Consider the following 16,018-nt stretch of genomic DNA (forward strand, 5'->3'; position numbering starts at 1 on the left):
GACAGTCAAATCTTAAAGCTCCAAAATGATCTCCTGTGACTCCATGTCTCATATCTAGGTCACGCTGATGTGAGACGTGGGCTCCCATGGCTTGGTCAGCTCTGCCACTGTGGCTTTGCAGGGTACAGCTTCCCTCCTTGCTGCTTTCTTGGGCTGGCATTGAGTGTCTGTTGCTTTTCCAAGCCCCCAGTGCAAGCTGTTGGTGGATCTATCATTCTGGGGTCTGGAGGATGGTGGCTTTCTTCTCATACCTCCACTGGGCTGTGCCCCACCACATTTCCCTTCTGCACTGCACTAGCAGAGGTTCTCCATGGGGGCTCTGTCCCTGCAGCACACCTCTGCCTGGACATCCAGGCATTTCCATACATCCTTTGAAATCTAGGTGGAGGTTCCCAAACCTCAATTCTTGACTTCTGTGCACCTGCAGGCTCAACACCATGTGGAACTGCCAAGATTTGGGGCTTGCACCCTCTGAAGCCATGGCCTGAGCTGTGCCTTGGCCATTTCTAGCCATTACTGGAGCAGTTGGGACACAGAGCACCAAGTCCGTAGGCTGCATACAGCAGGGCAGCCAGTGGGGGGGCCTTGGACCCAACCTCAGGAAATTATTTTTTCCTCCTAGGCCTCCAGGCCTGTGATGGGAGGGTCTGCTATGAAGGTCTCTGATGTGCCCTGGAGACATTTTCCTCATTGTCTTGGTGATTAACACTGCACTCCTCATTACTTATGCAAATTTCTGCAGCCAGCTTAAATTTCTCCTCAGAAAATGCTTTTTTTTTCTGTCATATCATCAGGCTGCAAATTTTCCAAACTTCTATGTTCTGCTTCCTCTTGAATGTTGCTGATTAAAAATTTCTCCTGCCAGATACCCCAAATTATCTCTCTCAAGTTCAAAGTTCCATATATCTCTAGGGCAGGGGCAAAATGCCACCAGTCTTTGCTAAAGCACAGCAAGAGTCTCCTTTGCTCCAGTTCCCAACAAGTTCCATATCACTATCAGCACTTTTGTCAAAGCCATTCAACAAGTCTTTAGGAAGTTCCAAACTTTCCCACATTTTTCTATCTTCTTCTGAGCCCTCCAAACTGTTCCAACTTCTTCCTGCTACCCAGTTCTAAAGTCGCTTCCACAAAGTGAAGTCACATCTTGCATGGCAGTAGACAAGAAAGTATGTGCAGGGGAACTCCCCTTTATAAAACCACCCGATCTCGTAAGACTTATTTACTATTACAAGAAGAGCACAAGAAAAACCCACCCTTATGATTCAGTTACCTCCCTTGGGTCCCTCCCACAACATGTGGGGATTATTACAACTCAAGGTGAGATTTGGAGCTAAACCATATCAGTGCTCAATGAGGAAAACTAAAGATGCCTATAATGGATGAATATACAGAAATTCTCAACAGAAAAACAGAAAACATAAAAAAGAATCAAATGAAATTTCTATAACTAAGAAACACAGCATCTGAATTAAAGAATTCAATGGGTAGGCTGAACAGTAGCATGGAGATAAATAGGAAAGAGTCAGTGTACTTTAAGAAAGATCAAAAGAAATTATCCAATCTGGGAAAGCTAGAAAATAAAGATTCAGAAATTTGAACAGAAATTTAAGAATCTAACATTAAAAGTTCCAACACAACTGTAATTGGAGTCCAGAAGAGCAGAAAGAGAATGAGCCAGAAAAATTAGTTGAAATAAAAATGGCTGAACATTTCTCTGATTTGGTGAAAGACTCAATATTACAGATTCAAAGACCTAAGCAAACGCAGATCAAGGTAAACATAACCCAAATTATGCCTGATCACATTATAGTCAAACTTTTGAAAACCAAAGGTAAAGAGAAATTCTTGAAAGCAGCAAGAGAAAAGTGACTCATTACCTACAGGGAAACAATGATTCACAAAGACACTGACTTCTAATTAGAAACCATAGACACCCGAAGATTTTGGAATAATGTCTTTAAAGTGCTAACATAAGTCGTGGAACGAGGTAAGATCACTAAGGGAGGAGATAGAGAAGAAGAACTGAGCAATTACATAGACGTGATCAGAGAGAAAAGAAAGACCAAGAATGGGAGGTGTCCTGGAAAATGTATCTAAAAGGAGAGAATGATCAAAAGTGTCAAATGCTGCTATTGGACCAAGGGCAGAACACTGACCATTGGATTGAGCAATGCAGAAGTAAATAATAATTGCAGCAGGAACAGTTTTGGTGGAGTGGCTTAAAGCTTGGTTGCAGTGAGTTTAGGAGAAAATGAGAAAAAAAATTGGAAATAGTAAGTAAAGGCAACTCAAAGAGTTTTACTTTTCATAGGGAGAAATGAAATGGAGTACTAGTCAATGTAGAGAGTAGGATCAAGAGAAGATTTTGTTTTGTTAGCATGCTAATTAGCATAATCCAGTAAACAGCAAGACAAAAGTGAAAATACAGGATAAAAAGGGAGAATTACCCAGTTTATCAGGTCTGTAGAAGAAAAGATAAAACAGCCAGTTGAACTAGAATAAAAAAATTGTACACAAAAATATGTAATTTGAATTATCATTTCCCCTATATATTGCGCAAAGTCCTTTGCTTCCTAGCCTTTACTATTTACAGCTTGGACATTTTTTAAGGTAATATTTGAAAAGTATGTCTATTAAAAATTATGTAAAATTTTATCATTTTGGAGAGTAGTAACTGATTTGTTCTTTTGTGATTTTAATTTGTGAACATTCTTTAAACAGTGAATAGGATCTATTTCAAAAACTATTTTTTTAGTTTTAAAAAGCTCAGAATGCATTTTTCTAATAATATTTTTATTATATGAAGTAGTTTATTCTGGTTAGTTCATAAAATTGTATAAAGTAGCTGAATTGTATTACTGATTATCTGGGAAGTTTCAGGTCTTCAGATTTTTATTTCTATGGTGAAACTTATTCTAATTTCCAACCCAAGATTCTGGAACACATCTCCCATTATGAAGTGGGCCTCAGGATGGGAGTGGAAACAGAGCCTCTTGTTCACACTCCACACCCTCATCTTCCAGCAGTGAGGGTAGACTATTAAGGCTTTCATGTCATCCAGGATCAAGGCAATGGATTAATGGAGACTCTAGACATTTGTTTCCTCACCAGTGAAAATTAAATGAAGACCCAGGAATCACTACAGCTATGGGGATGAGAAGGACATTTCAGCAGCTAGAGTATGGTGGTGAGTTCCTGGCTACATGGCTGCTTCTGTACAAGAGTGTGCTAAAGTCCTTTTGTGTTGTATAAGCTTATGTGTGCATATGTATGTATGAGCAAATTGGTGGGCTATTTTTTTCAGTATACGCTGAAGTCTTGTTAACCTGTAAACCCAGCATCTAAAAAATGTCAGTGAATAAACTTTTGTTCAAATATCTGCTATTAAGAGGTGGCCTTAAATAAACTAAAAGCAGATTTATTCCCAGTTATGTTTTATTTATTTTTTTAATTTAATTTTTAAAATATATTATTATGGGTACATAATAGTTGCCTGTATGTATGTGGTACATGTGATGTTTAGATACAGGCATACAATGTGTAATGTTCAAACCAGGGTAATTGGGGTAGCCATCATCTCAAACCATTATTATTATTTTAGAACATTCTAATTCCACTCTTTCAATTATTTAAAAATACACATTAAATTAGTGTTAACTGTAGTCATTCTATTGTGCTATAGAACACTAGATCTTATTTCTTCTATTGACTGCATTTTCGTACCCATTAGCAATCCTCACTTTATCCCCCAGTTCCCATTACCCTTCCCAGCCTCTGGTAACCATCATTCCACTCCATCTTCATGAGTTCATTTTTTTTTTAGCTCCCATATTTGTGTGATAATATCTTTCTGTGCCTGACTAATTTCACTTAACATAATGTCCTCCAGTTCTATCCATGTTGCAAACGACATGACTTCATTCCTTTTTATGGCTGAATAACATTCCATTGTGTATATGTGCCACATTTTCTTGATCTATTTGTCCACTGATGAACACATAGGTTGTTTCCATACCTTGGCTATTGTGAGTAGTGCTGTAATAAACATGGGAGTGCAGATACCTCTTTGATATGTTGATTTCTTTTCTTTAAGCTTTATACCCAGCACTCACATATATTTTAAGGTATGTACAGGAAAAGTCCATTTCCAATGCATTCTGTAACTACAAGATTGTTCAGTGATAACTGGTGTATGTATGTAATGATGACACTTGGGACAGGAAAAGAATTCTGAAGAAAATTCGGAATCATTGAAAGTTAAATTATTTTCAGCATAGATTTAATAAGTACTCTTTGTAAATCTTTGAACATTGGCAAACCATATAATTTTTGTGTGAAAAAATGTTAACCAGAGCAGCAATTATGGGGGTGAGAACTTATGGTTGTGTCAAGTGGAGAGACACCTTTTTAAGACCTATTGAAGTAGTTTTTGTTTTCTTTTCTTTGTTGTTCTTCTGGGTCATTATTATAACTGTCTCCATTCACAATTTTCTACCTATCTAAAATTGTAAAGCTAATGTTTTTAGATATGCATTGGTCCTTAAGAACTGGATGTACAGTTGCCTATTTGCAAGGACACGGAATGACTTTAAACTTCCTGGATAAAATATTTTCTATACGTACCAAGAAAGAGCTTGGGTTTAAAATGTTTAGAGTCATTGTGATTATGACTCGTTGAGAGTATGCTTATAGCTAAGTAATTTTCTTTCCTTTTTTCAAAAGAAATGGGTACAGAGGTGTATATTCTGAGTCTTACAGAGTCTTAATTGCCTGCCATGAGGTAGTATTTAGGAGCATGATTAAATTGGTTAAGACACATCTAGAGAAAGGAAACCTCCAAGAAGGAATGTACTTGTTAACACTGCTTCTGTGATTGAATTTAGGATTTATAGCACTTAAAATTTTTTAAAAATTGCCTGTAGTTTATGTACACGGTGTTAGAGATGAACTGAATTATTCGTAATGATGTATTTTATGCTAATTCACTGGTAAGTTTCTCAAATAATAGTTAATTAAAATTCCTCACTTTTCAGAAACTGCGTATTCTTTAGTACCAAGATCTCTCCCCTGTCATTGTGTTCTTCTAAGATATCACTGGTGCTGTGATCGGGAGCTATTTGTTCAATCATGACCTGTGGGGCTTTCTTAACCTCTTATAAACTTAAGTGCCAATCACTAGGCTGGATATAATTACACTTTGGTGATTTCTTTGAGCTTTAAGGGCTAATGAATAGCCTCAAGTATTTAAATAACTGCTTGAACTTTCTTAATTGATACAAACTGTCTGTAATAATTCCACTTAGTCTGGTATGCCACCTGAACAGCTTTATCTTGGGTTTACATACTTAATTGATAGTGTTCAATGGTACATGATATTTATATGAGCCTTTGTCTTACTGAACTGCATGTGAGATAACCATTCTAAGTCATATTTTAAAGCTGTATTCCAACTTCATAAACAAATACATTAGAATCAATGTTTGTGTTCCAGACTGAACAAATATTATTTTATGTCAAATTTTGTTAGTCTTTTGTAAACATACTAAAACATATGCATCCAAATTATGCTTCATATTTTTTCCACGTTTCAAATTTATGCAAATGCATATTTACTTTTCAATTAAAATTCAAGTTTTTATGTGAAATAATATGAAAATGTTACAAAATAATTGAATTTATAAGTATTTGAAGACTTTTATTTTCATTTTAGGGTTTTATTGCTATTCTATATAAAAAATAATCAAGATATATCTGGAGGAATAATTGGGTTCGGGGCTATTTTCTTTCAAAAACCAAAATCATAAAATGTTCAATCAATATTGACCTGAATCATTATTAATATGTGCATTTTTATAATAGAAATTGTAAAGGTAAAAATGATTATAAACAAGAAGTGAATTTTAAAATGTCTCATTGAGAATTTACCTTAGCATCCTAGATTTAGACTAGCTAGATATTTCTGTGTATGAATTCTTGTTCTAAAATGTGCCTGACATGTAACTTTAGGTAAGTTATGAGACTTCTGTGAGCAGCTGTTTCCTCATCTGTAAGATGGAAAATAATGATGAAGACAAGAATAATTATGTTAAACAGTAAACATTTCTTGATAGTTCATGGATACTCAATAAATGCTATCTCATTATTATTCCCACAGGAAAAAAAAAAAGTCTTACTACTTTTAGTGTCACTTTGATTGTATCCGGAATTATGATCCAGATTTGGCTTTAGATGACCTTGAACTATTTTCAGACACAAAATTATGCTCCTGAAGTATTAATATCTGATAACATTAATGCTATTTAAAATAAACTTTTGGAGAATCTGAAGGGAATTCATTTTTCTGAAAAGTAACTAGTTGAGAAAGTCAAAATGTATTTGAATGTATACATTTTGGTATGTTTGAAAACAATGGTGATGGTCTATAATCACTCATATATTGATGTGTTTTTACTTAGTGTTTTGTCTCTTGATAAGCAGAGGATTATAGAAAATTAAATGTCAATAGTTATTATTAAATCTAAGTCATGAAACGGATCATTCCCAGATTGCTGACATATATACTAGTATAAATTTTTTTAAGTGTTTTTGTTTGATGGTTTTTATTTGTATGTGTGTATGTCTTTTTTTAGTGTTAGCAAGTAGTCTGGTATAGTAAATAATATTCAAAACAAATCTTTGCTACAATATTGTATAGGTATATGCCTTCAGAGTTCGGTATGATTATTAAGAAATGCTTCAGAATTCAGGAACTTTTATATTCTGTTACATCAAAGTTAGCCTAAAGCTACCTCCTTACATATTAAGTTTGGCCTAAAAGCTTTTCTGTACATCGTGAATTATAACAAGTCGGGGTGTAAACCTATCATGGCCCACACCTGTGCCAATCACTGAGTTTTGGCCAATGAAATGTAGCCAGCTGTTTGAACCATGTTCAAATAAGGCAAATGCTGAGCTGTAACCAATCCATCTGTTTCTGTGTCTCACTTCCATTTTCTGTAGGTCACTTTCCTTTTGCTGTCCATAAATCTTCTTCCACCATGTGGCTGTTGCTGGTGTCTCTCTTGAATCTGTTGTGATTCTGAGGTCTGCCCGATTAACGGATCATTTATTGGTCAATTAAACTCCTTTAAATGTAATTCAGCTGAAGTTTTCTTTTGGCAATACTCAGAACTTTTTTTGTCAAAAAGAAAGCAAGGGATTTGCACATGTCTCTATTGTCAGAAAAAAAAATAAAAGGATCTGAGCAAGGTTAAAAAAAAAAACCCAAAATGCAAAACTGTATATACATGACTCTACCACCTCCATTACTCCTTGGAAACAAATTAATACTTTTGTAGGTTGATAATTTTGGTGTGTATTACCTCTGCTTCCAGAAAATAATACACATAGCATAGTTACTTATGTAGAATTTTCTCTTTTCTTGGTAGCCAATAGCCACATGGGGCTATGAGCACTTGCTATTTGGCTTGTATTACTGAGAAACTGAATTTTAAATATTTACTATTAATTTCTTAATTCTTACACTTAAATAGCCACCTAAGGGTGGGAGACATAATCCAGGACAGCATATTTCCAGATTCATGAGCCATTTTCATATATGGTTACATTTACGCCATGGGTTGCTGCTGACAATGCCCAGAACACAAGTGCCTTGGAGTGCGTATCCCTTAACCAACCCCTTCATCTTGCAGAAATGGCCCAAGGAGAAGAGTACAAAGCAACATAACGGCAGAGATGATGTTCAGATCTCCAGATATTGTGTCCCTGTCTCAGAGTCGCCAACAGAACTTAATTTTTCATTTCCTTTTGACAAGTGATGAGCTTGGTAAGATGGTGATAATGGTATTCAACAACCATAATAATTAAACACTATGTCCCTTTTTGCAGTACAGTGATAAGAACTGAGAAAAAGGAGACAGAAACAAGGGAGCATTCTTATGACTAGTCTTTGCTCCTTATCACTCCAGTGAGTCTGTTGACAGAAATGGCCATATTCTTATTCAGCATTATTACTAGGCGTGGTTATGAGTCATTAGTTATCTTGTTATGTGAAAGTCACTAATTTGAGTAACACAATGCCGTTTGATAAAGAATGACATTGGTATAGGAATCAAACAGGGCTACTTTTCAGAATTATTTTCTGATAATAAAATGTAAATTATTTTAATAATAGTAAACTTATTATAAATGAAGTACATAAGGTTAGTGATATGGGGATCAAAGGGCCATTGCACATAAATCACTAAACGAAAGTCATTGGGAGACTGACACAAAAATCTGTATGTCTTTCATTCATTTAAATCCAGATTTGTTTCTCTTATTAGCAGAAAATATCAAACAGTTAATATATAAGCAAATTAGTGCAATGTGCTCTTCAAAGTTAACTTGATTATGGTAGAACACAAAAAAATGCCACATAGCTGCTTTTATTTTTCAATCAATATTTCACAATAAATCATCTAGGTTATTCAAAGAGTTTTCCCTACTATTAAGATTTATTTATAGGATGGCACATAATGAGAAATTCTGACACCTATCATTTAAATAAGAATATTTCCACAATGTTTTTGCAGGAATAAACTTTCAAAGATTTTAGTGCTAAAAACTTTGTGGTAGAATTTTAGTAGATGCTGATAAGATTTCTGCCAGAAATTGCAAACAGGCTCCCATTCTACTTAAAGATATTCTTGAAATTAACAGAGTAGCAAGCTGTTAACTATCTGTAGAGGCTCACTTTCCTTTTACAAACTGTTAATAATACTCTGGCGAGACATATGTGGTCGTTTCCATTACCAACAAAATTTTCTTTTTAGAAAAAAATGAATGCTTTGAGCTTTAAATGTTTATATTTTTTGAGACTTGCAATGAAGGCATGTGTCTTTTATTTCCTCCATATATTGTTTTAAAATTTTCCATTTATATTGTTATTCTCTGAACTTTAGTAATAACTACAGGTTCATATTGAGAAGCTCATCAAATATTGGGAGAAAACAACAGAAATAATAGCAAGAGCTATTGACTTTAGAAGAACTGAGCCCCAGACAGAGTTCAAAGCTAATTGCTCTTATTTTGAGTTTACATGATAGAAATTGGATAACTATATGGATTTGATGTACCAATTTCTTTCTTGATATGCAACTTTTTAAAAGTCTATGTAGTTAACCTATTAATATAAAACTGACAGTCATTTAAATTTGCTGTCTCTCATTCCATTGGAAAGATCTCTGTTTAGAACTACAGGAAATAAGGGCAAGTGTACATATTTCTTGTAATAAACTAATAATAAAGGGACAGATATCACTACCACATTGTAAATTATACAGTAAGTCTTAGGTAATTTATTTAGTACCTTAAACACCCAGGAAATTTCACTAGTTGACAGCAATTGAAAATGCAAATTAATTGTGTACTCCATCCCACATCTGAAATAAAAGAAAAATGCCAGAAATAGACTAGTTCTGGTTTCCTTTTGAATATCATGTTTTAATTTCTTTTATGTTTCTTTAATCTTTTCAGCAGTGCTTAAGGATTTGGAAGATGTTGATTAAAGCATTTCCTCTGATTAATTATATTTTGGCTTTCAACTGTTTTTTATTTTAAAATCAAGTGCACACACATTGTCTGGATTATATGAGCATCTGCTCTTCCCAGTCTCTGCAAATATTTATATAAATCTAACTGCCACCCTGATCTCTCCAAGTTCTCACTGCTTAGCTAATCCTGATTGCATCCCCTCATTAAGCCATCTTCAGGATATGGAAACTTAAATAAAACAGATGAACAACCTACATTTCAGGGATATTTGTGTACATGGCTTGCCACTTAATTCATGTTATTAAATTCTCAGAATTCATTCTAAAATCACAGGGTTTCCTTTACCTCTGCTTTCTTTAATTATACATTTGATTATTATTAATCTAAAAATTACAGGCATACCTCGTTTATTGTGCTTTGCTTTACTGACCTTCACAGATATTACATTTTTATAAATTGAAGGTTTGTGGCAACTCAGCATTGAGAAGTCTATCAGTGCCATTTTTTCGTCAGCACATGCTCACTTCATGCCACTGTGTGGCACTTTGGTAATTCTCACAACATTTCAAACTTTTCCATTATTATTATATGTCCTGGTGATGTGTGATTAGGCCTCTTTGATGTTACTGTTATAATTGTTTTGGGATGCCACAAACTGCACTCACATAAGACAGTGAGCTAGATAAATGTTGTATGTGTTCTTGACTTCTCCATCAACTGGCCATTCCCCCGTCTCTCTCTTTTTCTTTAGATCTCCCTATTCCCCAAGACAGAATATTGTTGAAATAAGGTCATTTAATAACCCTACAATGACCTCTAAAGTGTTCAAATGAAAGGAAGAGCTGCACGTCTCTCACTTTAAATAAAAAACTAAAAATGATTAAGTTTAGAGAGAAAGGTATGTTGAAAGCTGAGGCAGGTTGAAAGTTAGGCCTCTTGCAGCAAACAGCCAACTGGAGAATGCAAACAACAGGTTCTTGAAGGAAATTAAAAGTGATACTCCAATGACTACACAAATAATAAAGTGAAACAGCCTTATTGCTGATATGGAGAAAAATTTGGTGGTCTGGATAGACTATCAAAGCAGTCACAACATTCCCTCAAGCCAAAGCCAAATCCAGAGCAAGGCTTCTAACTCTCTTCAATTCTACGAAGACTGGAAGAGGTGAGGAAGCTGCAGAAGAAAAGTTGAAAGCTAGAAGAGGTTGGTTATAAGATTCAAGGAAAGAAGCCATCTCCATAACATGAAAGTGCAAGGCTAAGCAGCAAGTGTCAATGCAGAAGCTGCAGCAAGTTTTCTAGATCTGGCTAAGATCACTGATGAATGTGGCTACACTAAACAGATTTTCAATGTAAATGAAACAGCTTCATAGTGGAAAAAGAATCCATCCAGGGCTTTCATATCTACAAAGGAGAAGTCAATGTCTGGCTTCAAAGCTTCAAAGGACAGGCTGACTCTTGTTAGAGGTGAATGCAGCTGGTGACCTTCGGTGAAGCCAGGGCTCCTTTACCATTTCAAAAATTGTAGAGCCCTTAATAATTATGCTAAATTTACTCTTCCTGTGCACTAGAAATGGAACAACAAAGAACTGGATGACAACAATCTGTTTACAGGGTGATTTATTGAATATTTTAATCTCAATGTTGAGAACTACAGCTCAGAAAAAAAATTTTGATATTTTTCACAATATTTTCAAAATGTTTGAAAATATTACCATTTATTAACAATGCATCTGGTCACTCAGGAGCTCTGATGGAACTGTACAAGGAGATTAATGTTGTTAAGCCTGCTTATACAACATCCATTCTGCAGCACATAGATTAAGGAGTAATTTTATTTTTTAAGGAATATATTTTGTGAGGCTGTAGCTGCCATAGATAGTGATTTCTCTGGTGGGTCTAGGAAAGTTAAATTAAAAACCTTTTTGAAAGGATTCATCATTCTAGATGTCATTGAGAACATTCATGATTTATGGAAAGAGGTCAGATATCACTATTAACAGGAAATGGAAAGAGTTGATTCCAACCCGCATTGAGAAATTCAAGACTTCAGTGGAAGAAGTAATTGCAGACGTAGTGGAAATAGCAAGAAACTAGAATAGAAATGGAGCCTGAAGATATGACTGAATTGCTGCAATTTCATTATAAAACTTGAATGGGTGAGGAGTTGCTTCTTATGGATGAGCAAAGAAAGTGGTTTCTTGTCTACTTCTGGTGAAGATGCTAGGAACATGGCTGAAAGGACAATGAAGGATTTAGAATATTACATTAACTTAGTTGATAAAGCAGTAGCAGGGTTTGAGAGGATTCATTTTAATTTTGGAAGAAGTTCTAATGTGGGTAAAATGCTATCAAACAACACTGCATGCTACAGAGAAGTCTTTCATGAAATCAATGCAACAAACGTTACTGTTTGCCTTATTTAAGGAATTGCCAGTCATCCCAAACTTCAGCAACCATTACCCTGATCAGTCAGCAGCCGTTCACATTGAGGCAAGAGCCTCCATCAGCAAAAACATTCCCATTCATGGAATGCTCAGATGATTGTTAGCATTTTTTAGCAATAAAGTGTTTTAGATGAAAGTATGTACACTTTTCTAGACATAATGCTATTGCACAATTAATAGACTACAGTGTAAACATAATTTTTGTATGTACTGAGAAACCAAAACATTATTTTGACTCACTTTATTGTAATATTTGCTTTGTTGCAGTGGTCAGGAACAAAATAGGCAGTGTCTCCAAGGTATACCTGTATTTTGGATATAAAGACCTTTTCAAGATGATTTACTGTTTTGTATATCTTCTATCCATTTAATGTGACTGAAAATTTAGAATTTACTAGGAAGTTGAAATACAGAGTTTATTAGGAAGTTGAAATACAGGAGATACATGTTGAGTATCTCCTGTATTTGTTTTTCCCTTTATTTTTAGTATTTTGTTCCTCTTTTATCTCTCTATGGGCTAAGAGAATATAAAGAAATAGTACCTCTCCACAAAGATGGAATGCTAATACTTTCTATAAAGACTTTCTTTCACCTGGGTTTCCTTAACTAATTACAGGTTTTATATGGGGACAGTACTTTAATCTGGGGCCTTCGCTTTATTTCATGCTTTGATACAGACTGAGAGACATCTATTTGACTTCGTTTTACAAATTGTCCTTTGACCATGTAGTTTCTGTAGACAGAATGATTTTTTTTTACTGTAAATATCTAAGACTGAGAATTTCTGCTCTTGCAGCTTTATGTAATTATGTTCAAAGGGGTTTGAATTAAAATAGAACAGATGTGTCCATCTTTAATTATGGTGTAACAAATTGTGTTACTCTAAGGCTTTATCAAGTGAGACACTCATCTTTATGTAATAATGGGTCAGACAGTTTCAAAACGGTATCAGTGAACACAGTGTATTGCCTATTCTACTTAGACTTCAAAAGGGCTGTCAAAACTCAGAGGATGTACAGGTAATCCAGAAGACACTATAGAAAATATGTATATTTGTTTTTTATTCTAAGTTAAGTGAAACATATGATAAATCTAAATGTCATCTAAGTAAGACAGAAAAGCTAACATTTGACTTAACAGATATATCTAAAGAGTAGTGAGAACATTCAGCTCTCTGTATTGGAAAATACCATTTTAGGGTTTCCTGAAAACCCTTTTGTATTCTTTTGTGTAAACACTCTCTTAATCAGTAAGTGGCCAGAAAAGCCCTTTTTTGGGCATCACATTCAAGTCAGTACAACAAAGTCCTTTTTACTAGCTGTCAGCTACTTAGAGAATCAAAAAATAGTAAGAAGAATATGGACAAGTACAAATCCTGTGAAATGAGCCCCATCTCAATGTTTCTATTGCTGTGACTTGTACCACAGTCCTTTTATGCTTGTGGATATATCCAACTCTTTTATGCTTTTTTCTTTCTGCCCTTTCCCAATATGTCACCATTATTATTTTTATTCCTGAATTGTTTTATTGAGATACTCTTTTTGCTTCATTATCATTACCACCCTAATCCAGGCTCTATTTCTTCAAACCCAGATTACTGCATCGATTTTCCAAGTTTTCTTGATGTTTCTCTCCCCCTTTCCATTCTTTTTGCAGTTCATTGCCAATCTAATAAAAATAATAATTTTATTTTTTGCCTTATTTCAATAGTTTTGGGGGTGCAGGTGGTTTTTGGTTACACGGATGAGTTCTTTAGTGGTGAGTTCTGAGATTTTAGTGCACCCCTCACCCAAGAAGTGTGCACTGTACTCAATATGTTGTCTTTTGTCCTTCTCCCCACTCCCAACTTGCCCTCCTGAGTCTCCACAGTCCACTATATTGCTCTGTATGTCTTTGTGTCTTCAAAGCTTAGCTCCCACTTATAAGTGAGAACATATGGCATTTGGTTTTCCATTCTTGATTTACTTCACTTAGAATAACGGCTTCCAGTTCCATCCAAGTTTCCGCAAAAGACATTATTTCATTCTTTTTTATGGCTGAATAATATTCTATGGTGTATATATACTGGATTTTCTTTATCCATTCATTGGTTGATGGGCATTTAGGTTAGTTCCATAATTCTTGCAATTGCAAATTGAGCTGCTATAAACATGTGTGTGCATGTATCATTTTCATATAATGACTTCTTTTTTGGGGGGTAGTTGCCCAGTAGTGGGATTGCTGAATTGAATGGTAAATTTACTCTTACTCTTTAATGAGTCTCCATACTGTTTTCCATACTGGTTTACTAATTTATGTTTCGACCAGAAGTGTCAAAATGTTCCCTTTTCACCACATCCATGCCAACATCTATTTTTTTTGCGTGTGTGTTTTAAATTATAGCCATTCTTGCAGGAGTAAAGTGATATCTCATTGTGGTTTTAATTTGCATTTCCCTGATGATTAGTGATGTTGAGCAGAAAATGGCAATTTAATTTGATGCATCACTTCTTACAATACTTTGGTAGTTCAAGTTTATTATACAAGGCTGCACTTTTGTTTCTGGTCTTCAGGATCATCCATAATCCCTAAGCACCTTCTTGTCACCACTGCTCAATAAAATGAATAATATGATTTTCCTTTCATCAAGTGCCTTCATTTTCAGTATCTAAACACAGCCTTTTCTAGGCAGAATTGTTCACTCCATCCCAATACATGTACGTTTACCCTCTCCCCATGCTCTTTCTTCTGCCAAGGACATTCTGGTAACTGTCCCTTTCTCATGAAACTCATTTCCTTTCTTGAAAGGCCAGATTCTCCATGGTGCTTTCTTCTTTTTCATTTTTCCCTTTCTCTGAGTTACCAATTCAGTTTTAGTTTATACCTTAATTGTTTCCTAAACTGGTTTTAACCCCTCATGAAGACTTAATCTCCTTGTGAAGGAAAGCTTTTTTGTAGAATGGCTCAACCATAAGTATAATCTGGTTGCTTAATTAGCATGCCTTCATTGAGGAATTCATCGCTAGGACTGTGTTTATTGGGATGGGAAGGGGGCGAAAAGATGAGAGGGGCAGAAGAGAAAATTTGGAAAATGAGAAGCTTATTTTATTGCACTGTCTGTGCAATTGTTGGTCTTAAGGGAACAAATACACTAAATTCAAAGATGATGAAAAAAAAAAACAGCTTCACAGAGCTGTAGTAAACACCAGATGTTGAAAGAGAAGCATATCAGACTATCTTTCACCTTTCATCTTTAAGGGAAAAATTACAACAAATAACCAAAATAAACATAAAGAAACCATAAAGGACACTGAGTGAAAAGGTAAAGCTACAGATTTCAAAACAGAAGACATATCCAGACAGCCCTTGTCAGTATGTTTCTTTACTATAGAGGGCTGCTGCTGCTAGAAGTCTCTACGCTCCCATGATCTGTTGGTCACTGTACTTCACTTTCCCAACTCTTACCCCCAGTAGACATGCACACTCACATTTTTAGGATCCAAAGAAGAGAGCTGAGCTTGATTTTCTGTCAGGCAGAAGAGCAAGATAGACAATGTAATTTGAAACTTTTTCCTGCTAATCCTCAACACAGAATTCTGGATTCTCATTTGAGGACTAAGAGCACCTTTAACACTGATGAATTAGAAATGAGGCAAGGACTAAAACTGAGTTAATTCTCTAATATTAGAAAATGAAGAAATACTCATCACTGGATTCACTTGCCTCACTAAATGTATTTTATTACTTGAACATATATAATAAATACATAATTTTTCTTATCCTTTAATAACAAATTCAGAGAGAGAAAACCTCATTCATATTAAAAAGTATAGACTAGAGATGGAAATTAAAAATAATATACCAGAGAGGACTGCTACAAATGAATGACAACTTGTTAGATAAATACATCTGTTTTTGTAGATCAAATAATGAGGTATGAAGTAGACATGGCTTCAAAGACGATGTCAATTTCTTTTTTTCCTAAATTCAAAATTATTATAATATATATTGTAGAAAATTCAGACAGAGGCAAAAGCCCAAAACAAAAAAGTTATCCT

At 34.9% G+C, this 16,018-nt stretch overlaps 1 protein-coding gene across 7 annotated transcripts in view; it reads left to right on the forward strand.

Moving 5' to 3' along the window:
* The first annotated feature begins 2,937 nt into the window (after positions 1–2,937).
* The window catches only part of CSNKA2IP (casein kinase 2 subunit alpha' interacting protein), a 138,277-nt gene continuing 125,196 nt past the window's right edge, over positions 2,938–16,018 (forward strand). For 2 of the 7 annotated variants that reach the window (XM_055110165.1, XM_055110163.1), the window contains exons 1-2: positions 2,952–3,187; positions 7,692–7,825. The gene's annotated coding sequence lies outside the window, so the exon portion shown is untranslated. Of the gene's footprint in view, positions 3,188–6,858; positions 7,826–16,018 lie in introns of those variants that run through there. The other 5 variants (XM_034956965.2, XM_055110164.1, XM_055110162.1 and 2 more) reach the window with 5 other exon arrangements.

Source organism: Pan paniscus, chromosome 2 (genome assembly GCF_029289425.2).
Source record: "Pan paniscus chromosome 2, NHGRI_mPanPan1-v2.0_pri, whole genome shotgun sequence".
Lineage (NCBI taxonomy): Eukaryota > Metazoa > Chordata > Mammalia > Primates > Hominidae > Pan > Pan paniscus.